Below are 12,466 nucleotides of genomic sequence, written 5' to 3'. Positions count from 1 at the left end.
CGAATTCGGCCTGAGATTTAAAGAGAGAACACCTGGAATGCTACAGTGAGAAGAGTTCGTGCTTCAATCAAGGTAGGAAGACGGGGAAAAAGAAATAAAGGAACAAAGGCCTCCAAGGGGGAGGGGCCCCGCGAGGAGCCGGGCTGAGGCCGGGGCGAGTGTCCCCAGGACAGGAGAGCCCCATCCCGGAGGAGCAGGAGCTGCACCGACCTTCCCGGGGGAAAGGGGCTCGCGGGGAGTTGGAGCAGGACCCAGGAGGGCGGGGGTGCCCTCGGGCTCCCTGGGACACTAACAGACACCTGCGCCCCGGGAGAGTGCGCCGAGCTCCGTAAGGGCTGCAGCGCGCACGGCGGGGCCGGGAGCAGCTCGGGGGGCTCGGGGGCGGCTCTGCGGAGGGGGCTGCGAGGCGGGAGCAGCTCGGGGGGGCTTGGGGGCGGCTCCGCGGAGGGGGCTGCGGGGCGTGAGCAGCTCGGGGGGGGTTCGGGGGCGGCTCCGCGGAGGGGGCTGCGGGGCGGGAGCAGCTCGGAGGGGGCTGCCGGGCGGGAGCACGAATCCAACAGCGCAGGCCCCGGAGCACTGGGCGCCGGGGACACAGCCCAGGATCCTCCTCCCCCCGGGACAGGCAGAGGCCGGGAGGGCCCAGGACAGCGAGGACGCTACTGCCGCCGGGCACCCCGAGCTGAGCAGATCAGCGGACCCGCCCCGGAGCCTCCAGGCCCTGCAGACAGAGAGCTCTGTAGTTACTGCGGGAGCTGACTCCAGGGCTCCAGAGCTGGCTGCGGCCACTGTGGTTGTTACTCCTGGGGCCTCACGGGGTAAACAGCCCCCACTGAGCCCTACACCAGGCAGGGGGCAGAGCAGCTCCCCCAAGTGCTAACACCTGATATCAGTGCAGCAGGCCCCTCCCCCAGAAGACCAACTAGACCAACAGGGGAAAAACAAATTATTGACCAAGCAACACTGGAAAGTTCCAGGTGAACTCGAGGGATTTACAGTATACAGAATTAGAGGCTACTCCCCCTTGTTTTTTGTTTTTTTATTTCTGTTTGCTTCCCCACCCCCCGTTTTTTCTTTTTTCTTTTCTTTTTTTTTCCTCATTTTTTCTTTCTTTTTTCCTTTTTTTTCTTTTTCTTTCTTTTTTCTCTTCTCTCTTTTTCTCCATTTCCCAATACAACTTGTTTATGGACACTCTGCACTGAGCAAAATGACTAGAGGGAAAAACTCATATCAAAATAAAGAATCAGAAACAGTCCTCTCTCCCACACAGTTACAAAATCTGGATTACAATTCAATGTCAGAAAGCCAATTCAGAAGCACTACTATACAGCTATTGGGGGCTCTAGAAAAAAGCATAAAGGACTCAAGAGACTTCATGACTGCATAATTTAGATCTAATCAGGCAGAAATTAAAAATCAATTGAATGAGATGCAATCTAAACTAGAAGTCCTAATGATGAGGGTTAACGAAGTGGAAGAACGAGTGAGTCACATAGAAGACAAGTTGATGGCAAAGAGGGAAACTGAGGAAAAAAGAGACAAAAAATTAAAAGACCGTGAAGATAGATTAAGGGAAATAAACGACAGCCTGAGGAAGAAAAACCTACGTTTAATTGGGGTTCCTGAGGGTGCCGAAAGGGACAGAGGTCCAGAATATGTATTTGAACAAATCCTAGCTGAACACTTTCCTAATATGGGAATGGAAACAGGCATTCAGATCCAGGAAATAGATCCTCCCCAAAATCAATAAAAACCGCTCAACACCTCAACATTTAACAGTGAAGCTTGCAAATTCCAAAGATAAAGAGAAGATCTTTAAAGCAGCAAGAGACGAGAAATCTCTAACTTATATGGGGAGAAATATTAGATTAACAGCAGACCTCTACACAGGGACCTGGCAGGCCAGAAAGGGCTGGCAGGATATATTCAGGGTCCTAAATGAGAAGAACATGAAACCAAGAATACTTTATCCAGCAAGGCTCATTCAGAATTGAAGGAGAGATAAAGAGCTTCCAAAACAGGCAGGAACTGAAAGAATATGTGACCACCAAACCAGCTCTGCAAGAAATTTTAAGGGGGACTCTTAAAATTCCTCTTTAAGAAGAAGTCCAATAGAACAATCCACAAAAACAGGGAGTGAATAAGTATCATGATAACACTAAACTCATATCTTTCAATAGTAACTCTGAACGTGAATGGGCTTAATGACCCCATCAAAAGGTGCAGCATGTCAGACTGGATAAAAGCGCAGGACCCATCTATTTGCTGTCTACAAGAGACTCATTTTAGACAGAAGGACACCTACAACCTGAAAATAATAGGTTGGAGAACTATTTACCATTCAAATGGTCCTCAAAAGAAAGCAGGGGTAGCCATCCTTATATCAGATAAACTAAAATTTACTCCGAAGACTGTAGTGAGAGATGAAGAGGGACACTATATCATACTTAAAGGATCTATTAAAGAAGAGGCCTTAACAATCATCAAAATAAATGCCCCGAAAGTGGGAGCTGCCAAATATATCAATCAATTAATAACCAAAGTAAAGATATATTTAGATAATAATACACTTATACTTGGTGACTTCAGTCTAGTGCTTTCTACACTTGATAGGTATTCTAAGCACAACATCTCCAAGAAACAAGAGCTTTAAATGATACTCTGGACCAGATGGATTTCACAGATATCTACTGAACTTTACATCCAAACTCAACTGAACACACATTCTTCTCAAGTGCACATGGAACTTTCTTCAGAATAGACCACATATAAGGTCACAAATTGGATCTGAACCAATACCAAAAGATTGGGATCGTCCCCTGCATATTCTCAGACCATAATGCCTTGAAATTGGAACTAAATCACAACGAGAAGTTTGGAAGGCTTTCAAACACATGGAGGTTAAGGACCATCCTGCTAAAAGATGAAAGGGTCAACCAGGAAATTAAGGAAGAATTAAAAAGATTCATGGAAACTAATGAGAATGAAGATACAACCGTTCAAAATCTTTGGGATACATCAAAAGCAGTCCCGAGGGGAAATACACCGCAATACAAGCAATGCTCCAAAAACTGGGGAGAACTCAAAAACAAAAACTAACCTTGCACCTGAAGGAGCTAGAGAAAAAAACAGCAAATAGATCCCACACCCAGCAGAAGAAGAGAGTTAATAAAGATTTGAGCAGAACTCAATGAAATCGAGACCAGAACTGTGGAAGAGATCAACAAAATCCGGAGTTGGTTCTTTGAAAGAATTAATAAGATACATAAACCATTAGCCAGCCTTATTAAAAAGAAGAGAGAAAAGACTCAAATTAATAAAATCATGAATGAGAAAGGAGAGATCACTACCAACACTAAAAATACAAACGATTTAAAAAAGATATTATGAACAGCTATACACCAATAAATTAGACAATCTAGAATAAATGGACACATTCCTGGGAAGCCACAAACTACCAAAACAGGAACAGGAAGAAATAGAAAACCTGAACAGGCCAATAACCAGGGAGGAAATTGAAGCAGTCATCAACAACCTCCCAAGACACAAAAGTCCAGGGCCAGATGGCTTCCCGGGGGAATTCTATCAAACGTTTAAAGAAGAAACCATACCTATTCTACTAAAGCTGTTTGGAAAGACAGAAAGAGATGGAGTACTTCCAAATTCGTTCCATGAGGCCAGCATCACCTTAATTCCAAAACCAGACAAAGACCCCACCAAAAAGGAGAATTACAGACCAATATCCCTGATGAACATGGAAGCAAAAATTCTCAACAAGATACTAGCCAATAGGATCCAACAGTACATAAAGAAGATTATTCACCATGACAAAGGAGGATTTTTCCCCGGGATGTGAAGCTGGTTCAACACTCCTAAAGCAATCAATGTGATTGAGCATATCAGCAAGAGAAAAAACAAGTACCTTATGATCTTTTCAATAGATGCAGAGAAAGAATTTGACAACATACAGCATCCATTCCTGATCAAAACTCTTCAGAGTATAGGGATAGAGGGAACATTCCTCAACATCTTAAAAGCCACCTAGGAAAAGCCCACAGCAAATATCATTCTCAATGGGGAAGCACTGGGAGCCTTTCCTCTAAGATCAGGAACAAGAAAGGGATGTCCACTCTCACCACTGCTATTCAACATAGTACTAGAAGTCCTAGCCTCAGCAATCAGACAACAAAATGACATTAAAGGCATTTAAATTGGCAAAGAAGAAGTCAAACTCTCCCTCTTTGCCGATGACATGATACTCTACATAGAAAACCAAAAAACCTCCCCCCCAAGATTGCTAGAACTCATACAGCAATTAAGCAGTATGGCAGGATACAAAATCAATGCCGAGAAGTCAGTGACATTTCTATACACTAACAATGAGACTGAAGAAAGAGAAATTAAGAAGTCAGTCCCATTTACAATTGCACCCAAAAGCATAAGATACCTAGGAATAAACCTAACCAAAGAGGTAAAGGATCTATACCCTCAAAACTATAGAACACTTCTGAAAGAAATTGAGGAACACGCAAAGAGATGGAAAAATATTCCATGCTCATGGATTGGCAGAATTAATATTGTGAAAACGTCAATGTACCCAGGGCAATTTTCACGTTTAATGCAATCCCTATCAAAATACCATGGACTTTCTTCAGAGAGTTGGAACAAAATATTTAAGATTTGTGTGGAATCAAAAAAGACCCTGAATAGCCAGGGGAATTTTAAAAAAGAAAACCATAGCTGGGGGCATCACAATGCCAGATTTCCGGTTGTACTACAAAGCTGTGGTCATCAAGACAGTGTGGTACTGGCACAAAAACAGACACATAGATCAATGGAACAGAATAGAGAATCCAGAAGTGGACCCTCAACTTTATGGTCAACTAATAATCGTCAAAGGAGGAAAGATTATCCACTAGAAAAGAGACAGTCTCTTCAATAAATGGTGTTGGGAAAATTGGACATGCACATGCAGAAGAATGAAACTAGACCACTCTCTTGCCCATACACAAAGATAAACTCAAAATGGATGAAAGATCTAAATGTGAGACAAGATTCCATCCAAATCCTAGAGGAGAACACAGGCAACATCCTTTTTGAACTTGGCCACAGCAACTTCTTGCAAGATACATCTATAAAGGCAAGGGAAACAAAAGCAAAATGAACTATTGGGACTTCATCAAGATAAAAAGCTTCTGCACAGCAAAATAAACAGTCAACAAAACTAAAACACAACCTACAGAATGGGAGAAGATATTTGCAAATGACGTATCAGATAAAGGGCTAGTTTCCAAGATCTATAAAGAACTTCTTAAACTCAACAGCAAAGAAACAAATAATCCAATCATGAAATGGGCAAAAGACATGAACAGAAATCTGGGAATGTGAACTGGTGCAGCCACTCTGGAAAACTGTGTGGAGGTTCCTCAAAGAGTTAAAAATAGACCTGCCCTATGACCCAGTAATTGCACTGCTGGGGATTTACCCCAAAGATACAGATGCAATGAAACACCAGGACACCTGCACCCCAATGTTTGTAGCAGCAATGTCCACAATAGCCAAACTGTGGAAGGAGCATCGGTGTCCATTGAAGATGAATGGATAAAGAAGATGTGGTTTATGTATACAATGGAATATTACTCAGCCATTAGAAACGACAAATACCCACCATTTGCTCCAACGTAAATGGAACTGGAGGTTACTATGCTGAGTGAAATCAGTCAGTCAGAGAAGGACAAACATTATATGGTCTCATTCATTTGGGGAATATAAAAAATAGTGAAAGGGATAAAGGGGAAAGGAGAGAAAATGACTGGAAAATATCAGAAAGGGAGACAGAACAAGAAAGACTCTTAACTCTGGGAAACGAACTGGGGGTGGTGGATGGCGAGGTGGGCAGGGGATGTGGGTGACTGGCTGTTGGGCACTGAGGGGGCACTTGATGGGATGAGCACTGAGTGTTATTCTATATGTTGGCAAATTGGACACCAATAAAAATAAATTTATAAAAAAAATTAAAAATAGAACTACTTACCATATGATCCAGTATTTCCACTACTAGATATTAACCCAAAGAAAACAGAAACATTTTTTCTAGCTCTTTTATTAAGAATTTTTCTAAAGCCAGTAAGCAGGTAAGACACAATTGTAAAGTAGACAGTTTGAAAAACAAGAAAAAGACCTAAGACACATCCGTCACTCTACAATAAATACACAGCTCTGTTAGTGTACCGTGGCCAACATCTCTTGGAAGGCCTTGCTTTGCATGTGCTAGGAGTATTCTCCATTATCATTCAGGGGGCCACAGTGCATTCAGGTGTGATGATACCAACCAAATATGTACTAGTTGAGTTCAAGATCTACAGTTTTGGCCCCAACTTAAGTGAGATTAGCGACCAAGCTGCTCTGGATCCCATAGCCAAAGTAGATAGCACACCCAATCAGCAACCAGACACCAAATAGGGCCCAGGTGCCAGCTGTCATCTGCACCATAAGATAAACATTGAGAAAGATGCTCAGGAGTGGGAGGAGAGGCAGACCAGGTACCTTGAAGTGAAGGGGAGTGGAGTTCTGTGGCTGTCTCCAGATGACCCCGGTGATCCCAGTGATGAGCAGCAGGAGCAGCACAACCACTGTGATCCACACTGGGTCTCCAGAACGCAGATATGGCCACTGGGCCAGCACCAAGCAGAGAAGAGTCAGCAGCAGAGCAAACAGTGAGGAGCAAACAGAGACAATCCGGCCAGAGAGTGCGGTGGGGGTGGGGCTGCCTGGAAAGAGTAGTCCCTGTAAAGTCAGCTTCTCTGCTATGGGTCCATTCTCTTCCTGCACCTCTGCTTCATTTATCTCACTCTCCTCCTGCACCTCTGCTTCACTTCCCTCACTCTTCTTTTTGGGCAGATACTTGATGATGAGAACCCCAAAGGATATCAGAGAGAAAATTACCAGAGACACCAGTGACCTGAGACGCATAAGGTCAATGATTCCGAAAAAGAAAGTCATGATTGCTGCAATAATAACAAAGACTACAGTGGCTGTGATGTGAAAGCATATGCCAGTTTGGATCCTGGCAAGGACGGGGAACAGGAGGCCATCCTCTGCCATCTTGGATATCACCCGATGGAAGAAGAATGTAAAGCCAAAGATGTTTAAAAAAATATTAGATAAAATTACAAAAGCTACAACATAGTAGGCAGGGACCCAGCCAATATGAAGAAATGTCTCTAGCAAGGTGCTCCCAGAGTGGAGCTGGTAGTAAGGCACCATAAGTGTAAATGCTGCAGAGACACTAAAATACATCAAAGTGGAAATGAACAGTGAAATCACAATGCTCATTGGGATGGAACGCTCAGGATTCTGGGCTTCTTCAACTCTGGTAATAATAATGGTGAAACTACTAAGAACATGGAAGCAGATAGCTGTTCCATGGAGAATACCCTGGAAGCCAAAAGGCATGAATCCTCCAGAGCCCAGAGGACCCAAGCTAGAGGTGTCATTGAGTCCAGCCTTTATGTAGTCCTCTTCTGTGAGCTTCCAGTTGTGCAGGTCCCCCTTTATGAAGCCAGAGATGATGATAAAACTGATAACCAAAATGTTCATTGATGCGGAAACTTTGGTAACAACCAGGAGAAGCTGTCTAATGTTTGAAGTCAGCACTTCCATGAACACCATCACAAGGCCCACAACAAAATAGCCTAGAATTTCTATAAAGTCCTGGGAAACATGCAATGAAATGCTCCTGTGCAAGATCTGAGAGAGCTGGTTCCCAAAAAGGCTGTCAAAAGCTAAGGTCCAGGCTCGGAAAACTAATGCCATACGAGCAACATTGGTAAGGATGACATTCCAGCTGGTGATGAAAGCCCCAAGTTCACCTACAGTGACATAAGTGTAGAGATATGAAGAGCCAGAGTGGGGAACCCAGGCACTAATCTCTGCATAGCACAACCCAGCCAACAATGAAGTTAGGCCAGCCACCAAAAAGCAGATCACAATGGCTGGTCCTGCTATAAATCCAAACACCTCCCCAGCCAGAATATAAACATCTATATCCATTGTGTAGCCCACACCCAGGGCCACTAAATCCAGAGTGTTCTGAGTTCTGGCAGGGGCAGTCTCAGCCACAGATTGCTCCAGCGGATGTTTGTGCACCAGCTTTTTACCAAATCTTCGAAGTACCTGACGCAGCATTCTAGCTGGAATTGAAGAGGATTCTAGAATCAGAGAGCTGTAGCAAATCCAAGGGTCAGAGAGTCGCAGATCAAGTTCAGTGAGGCTAAGTTAAGCAGAGTTGGGTTGGGGCTGCCTCGATTGGTTGCTCAGGCTTCAAAGGTGCTGTCTCATATTTCTTCTGGTATGTGTCATCCCTTCACAATGCCTAAAACATAGTAAACAATAAATTTTTACTGAACTCATTATTCAACCCACCAACCAAAGCTCAGAAGTCCCATGTCACCTGTTGCAGCCCAAATACAACAGAAACTGACACCAAAGGACATCATAGCAAAATAAACCCTGCTTTCCACCCAGAAAAAGTGCCAAATACCTCCCAACATTCTCCTTTTTTTGCATACCACATGACATAAACCCATCTCAGTTCATTTAACTCGTGCAGTTTCATGTAGTAATTAAGCTGCAAGACCCAACAGAGTATAAATGTACAATAATTCACATATGGGATATTTACAAGGTTCTTGAGTTTGAGTAATGACACATTAATTCACAGACTAGATGTTTCATTGCAATTACAGAGCCATTTGTATATATCATCTGAGTTTAAAATATAAATATTAGTCTCCTGTTCTTACATCCTTGGGCACCAAATCCCTGGCCAAGGTCAGATGGTACTTTGATCCCCATTTTTCCTCATTCTGCATCATCCACTTAGCTGTACTTATGGCCAAGAATGTACAGTCCACCACTTCTGTGAGGAGGGGAAATGAAAATAGAGATAAAGATGAGAGTAGAAAACAAAATGCATTGCAAAGGGGCCTGACAGCAAGTGATGGTACGAACATGCTATGACTGAGGGAAGGACTGAGCCTACTCTGTGCATTGTAGATCGCACACAGGAATTGCAGGAGATAATGTTTTGATAGGACCTGGTAAAGACCCTGATAAATGGCAAGCATTCAGGAGATTTAACATGAAGGGAAACCAGAGTCCTGTGATTGCCAGGATATGGAGAATACAAAGAAGAAATACCTGCTAGGAAGAGGGGGGATAACAGGGAAGATAGAGCACCCTTCCTCTAGCTTCCTCTGAACCCATGACCCTTTTCCCAATTCCTCTTTCTCCTTCAGCCCCTTCAAGTGTACTGGAGGCTTCTATAGTTAGCACTAACGATGCTTGTACCACGTTTCTCTCTCTGGGGAGCTGTCCTAAACCCCCTACCTCCCAACAAAGACATAACAGTGGTTCTTCACATTTGTTGAATCACAGACCCCTCTGAGGTGGGTCACCTTAAAAAAATATCATACACTCTTCAAATTCCATCCATGGACTGAGCAGGATCGCAGCGGAGGACCATCTGAATGGCAGGGTCAGAGATGGTCAATGCTTTTGATAATTTCTGTTTCCCTCAATTGTGTTGTACAGTGTGGTGCTTGCACTCTTCCTACTTTTACTGAAGATGGGGGAGAGTAGATCTACGGACAAAGTATGAAGATAACCAAAGAATCAACATAAAGAACAAAATGTATGGGAACTAAATAATCATATTTTATTTCTCCAACAGAATCAGGTAGAAGGCAGAACAAACAAATGAACAACCAAATGCACAGAAGAGAGAGCAAACCCATAATTGGGAATCCTGAGAGAGCCTGCTACAAATTCAGCTTATAACAACACAGAGAAACATTGTTCTCAATCACCATGTTCAGAAATGTTCTTTCTCCGTACACTAATCTGCGATTATTCTAATAGTTTTGTTTAGTCCAGACCCTCTGACCCAGCTTTCAGAGTCCCGCCCCTAATTCTTCTCCTATCCTCAGGCCCATCACCTCCTTCCTTACTCAGCTCATCACATCCTGACTTACCCTTCCTGGGATAAGCCTGTGGCCTGGGTAAGTATGTGCCCTGCCAGGGACGCCCTTCTCACTCCTTCTGTCCAGTCTTGACCCTCTAGTTCTTCTCAACCTTATTCTACAACCTTCCCCCTACATCTAAAAAGCCTTTCCTAAACCATCCTGCCTGATCCTCATCCCCAATCCTCTTCCCCTTCCCACCAGCACTTATAGCCTGTCCTGATGCTCATTTGAAACATTTTCCCTTTCTGTCAGCTGGTGTCCTGAGTGTGTCATTTACATTCCTCTACAGTCTAAAAGCTTCTGGAACGTGGGGCTACAATCCATGTATCTCCTCCTCCTTCGGATTTCCACACTTCTACACCAAACCTGCACTACCCAGGGCAAGGATCTGCTCATGATTGCAGCAAGCAACCGAAAGAGGCATTTAGGACAGAGAAAATGAATACAGATGTGTATTGATTAATCACTATATCTTAAGATTCCGAGAAGTAGGGGTTTTGTTTTCTTGTTTTTTGCTTGTTTGTTTGTTTGTTTGTTTTGGAAAAACCATGTTTTGGAAAAAAAACCATGGAGGAAATAGGAGACTAAAACACACACTATTATTTATTTCAAGAGCATTTCCTGAAAACATTTCCTAATAAGGGCTCTGGGTCTGTGAATCTCAGTTTAAGTAGGAAACAGTCTCTCCCAAAGGTGGTGCTTGCTCAGGAGAAATGCTTAAAGAAATGCAGAGACGGAGGAGGGAACATGAAATCAGCTTATATGAAGCCCATAATGCCCCCAAGCTTCCCTCCTTCCTCCTCCCTGTGTTGCTCTAAGTCTCTCAGCTCCTTGCAAACTCCAAAACAAAAGTTCCATCCCAAATCTCCAAGAAAAACTGTCAAATCCAACAATCCACCCACTAAACTATAGGGATGTGTATTGTTTCACCTTTCAGTTGTTGTGAATAATGCTGTTTTGAATACAGGTATATAAATATCTTTTTGAGTACTTGCTTTCAGTTGTTTGGGATGTAAACCCAGAAATGGGATTGCTGGATCATAAATTATTTGCATATGTAATTTTTTTGTGAAATCATCATACTATTTTCCACAGCTACTGCACTATTTTACATTCCCACCAGCAATGGTTAGGCGTCCCACTTTCTCCATATCCTCATTCTCTCTCTCTCTCTTTCTCTCTCTCAGTCAGATAAGTAAAATCTTTAAAAAAATGGATGGAAAATTTTAAAACATAAGCAAAAGTATGTTACTCTCCTGCTTAAAAACCTTTGACTTTCCTTTGTGCTTCTCCACTATTACAACTTCCATGCTTTCCTTACACACTACAGTGCTGCTCATGATCTCTCCCCCATCCTCACCTCCACATGTCATGTGGTCCCCGCCCCGCAACACCAGCTACACTGGTCACCTCTTAATTCCTGAAAGTGAACCTTTGTGCTCATGCTATTCCTTCTGCTTTAACTGTTCTGATGTTCCTTCCTTCTTGCAGTCTACATCACTTCCTTACCAGGTTGAATGTTTGCCAGAGATGGAAATCTCTTCTTTATCCTTAACTCGGAAGAACCAGAACCAGAAAACTGAGCCCAACAGTCAGTTCAAGTATGATTAACCAATTTCCAGAGCTAAACTGGCAGAGTTATGCTGGAAAAAATACTTCAGTCATATCAGATTAATCATTCTGGCTTGGTTGTTGTTGACAACCAGAGGTCTGACATAGTAGACTATAAAAAAATGGGCATTTGTGTTTTCCATTATGATCCATGTCTGTGACCAGCTCTGAGCTCACAGCATTAGAGCATTATTAGTATTTATTAATCATTCACAGAAATAAGCACAAAGACCAACGGACATCAGGCATCAGTACAGACCTCTTTGTCTAATATTGGATCTCTTCATTATTTTTTGAAGTTATTAAGGAATATGGGCTAGATATAAAGAATCATGGATATTCTCAACATGCTATTACTAAAGGAAGATCAACAGACAAGGTAAAGGATTGTCTTTCTGTTTAGTTTCAAAGGGAAAAAAAGCCAAATATGTTCAGAAACAAGAGGATTGACAAATCAGACTTTGGAGCCTGACTTTATTCTGGGACATTGCATAAAAGTTTAAAATAAACCTAAGCAGGGAGAGGAGGGGCAAGATGGTGGAAGAGTAGGGTCCCCAAATCACCTGTCCCCACCAAATTGCCTAAATAACCTTCAAATCATCCTGAAAATGTATGAATTTGGCCTGAGATTTAAAGAGAGCACAGCTGGAATGCTACAGTGAGAAGAGTTCGTGCTTCTATCAAGGTAGGAAGATGGGGGAAAAAAGAATTGAAGAAAGGAAAGGCATCCAAGGCGGGGGGCATGCAAGGAGGGGGGGTAAGGCCAGGGCGAGTGCCCCCAGGCCAGGAAAGCACCATCCCGGAGAATCAGGAGCTGCACCAATCTTCCCGGG

The 12,466-nt window shown here is 43.2% G+C and overlaps 1 pseudogene; it reads right to left on the bottom strand.

Moving 5' to 3' along the window:
• Positions 1-6,375: 6,375 nt before the first annotated feature.
• Positions 6,376-7,596, bottom strand: LOC144297498 (cationic amino acid transporter 3 pseudogene; annotated as a pseudogene).
• Between the last annotated feature and the right edge of the window lie 4,870 nt (positions 7,597-12,466).

Source organism: Canis aureus, chromosome 25 (assembly GCF_053574225.1).
Source record: "Canis aureus isolate CA01 chromosome 25, VMU_Caureus_v.1.0, whole genome shotgun sequence".
In the NCBI taxonomy this organism is placed as follows: domain Eukaryota; kingdom Metazoa; phylum Chordata; class Mammalia; order Carnivora; family Canidae; genus Canis; species Canis aureus.
Note: the sequence above shows the minus strand (reverse complement) of the source record. Positions and strands in the feature narration are given on the sequence as shown.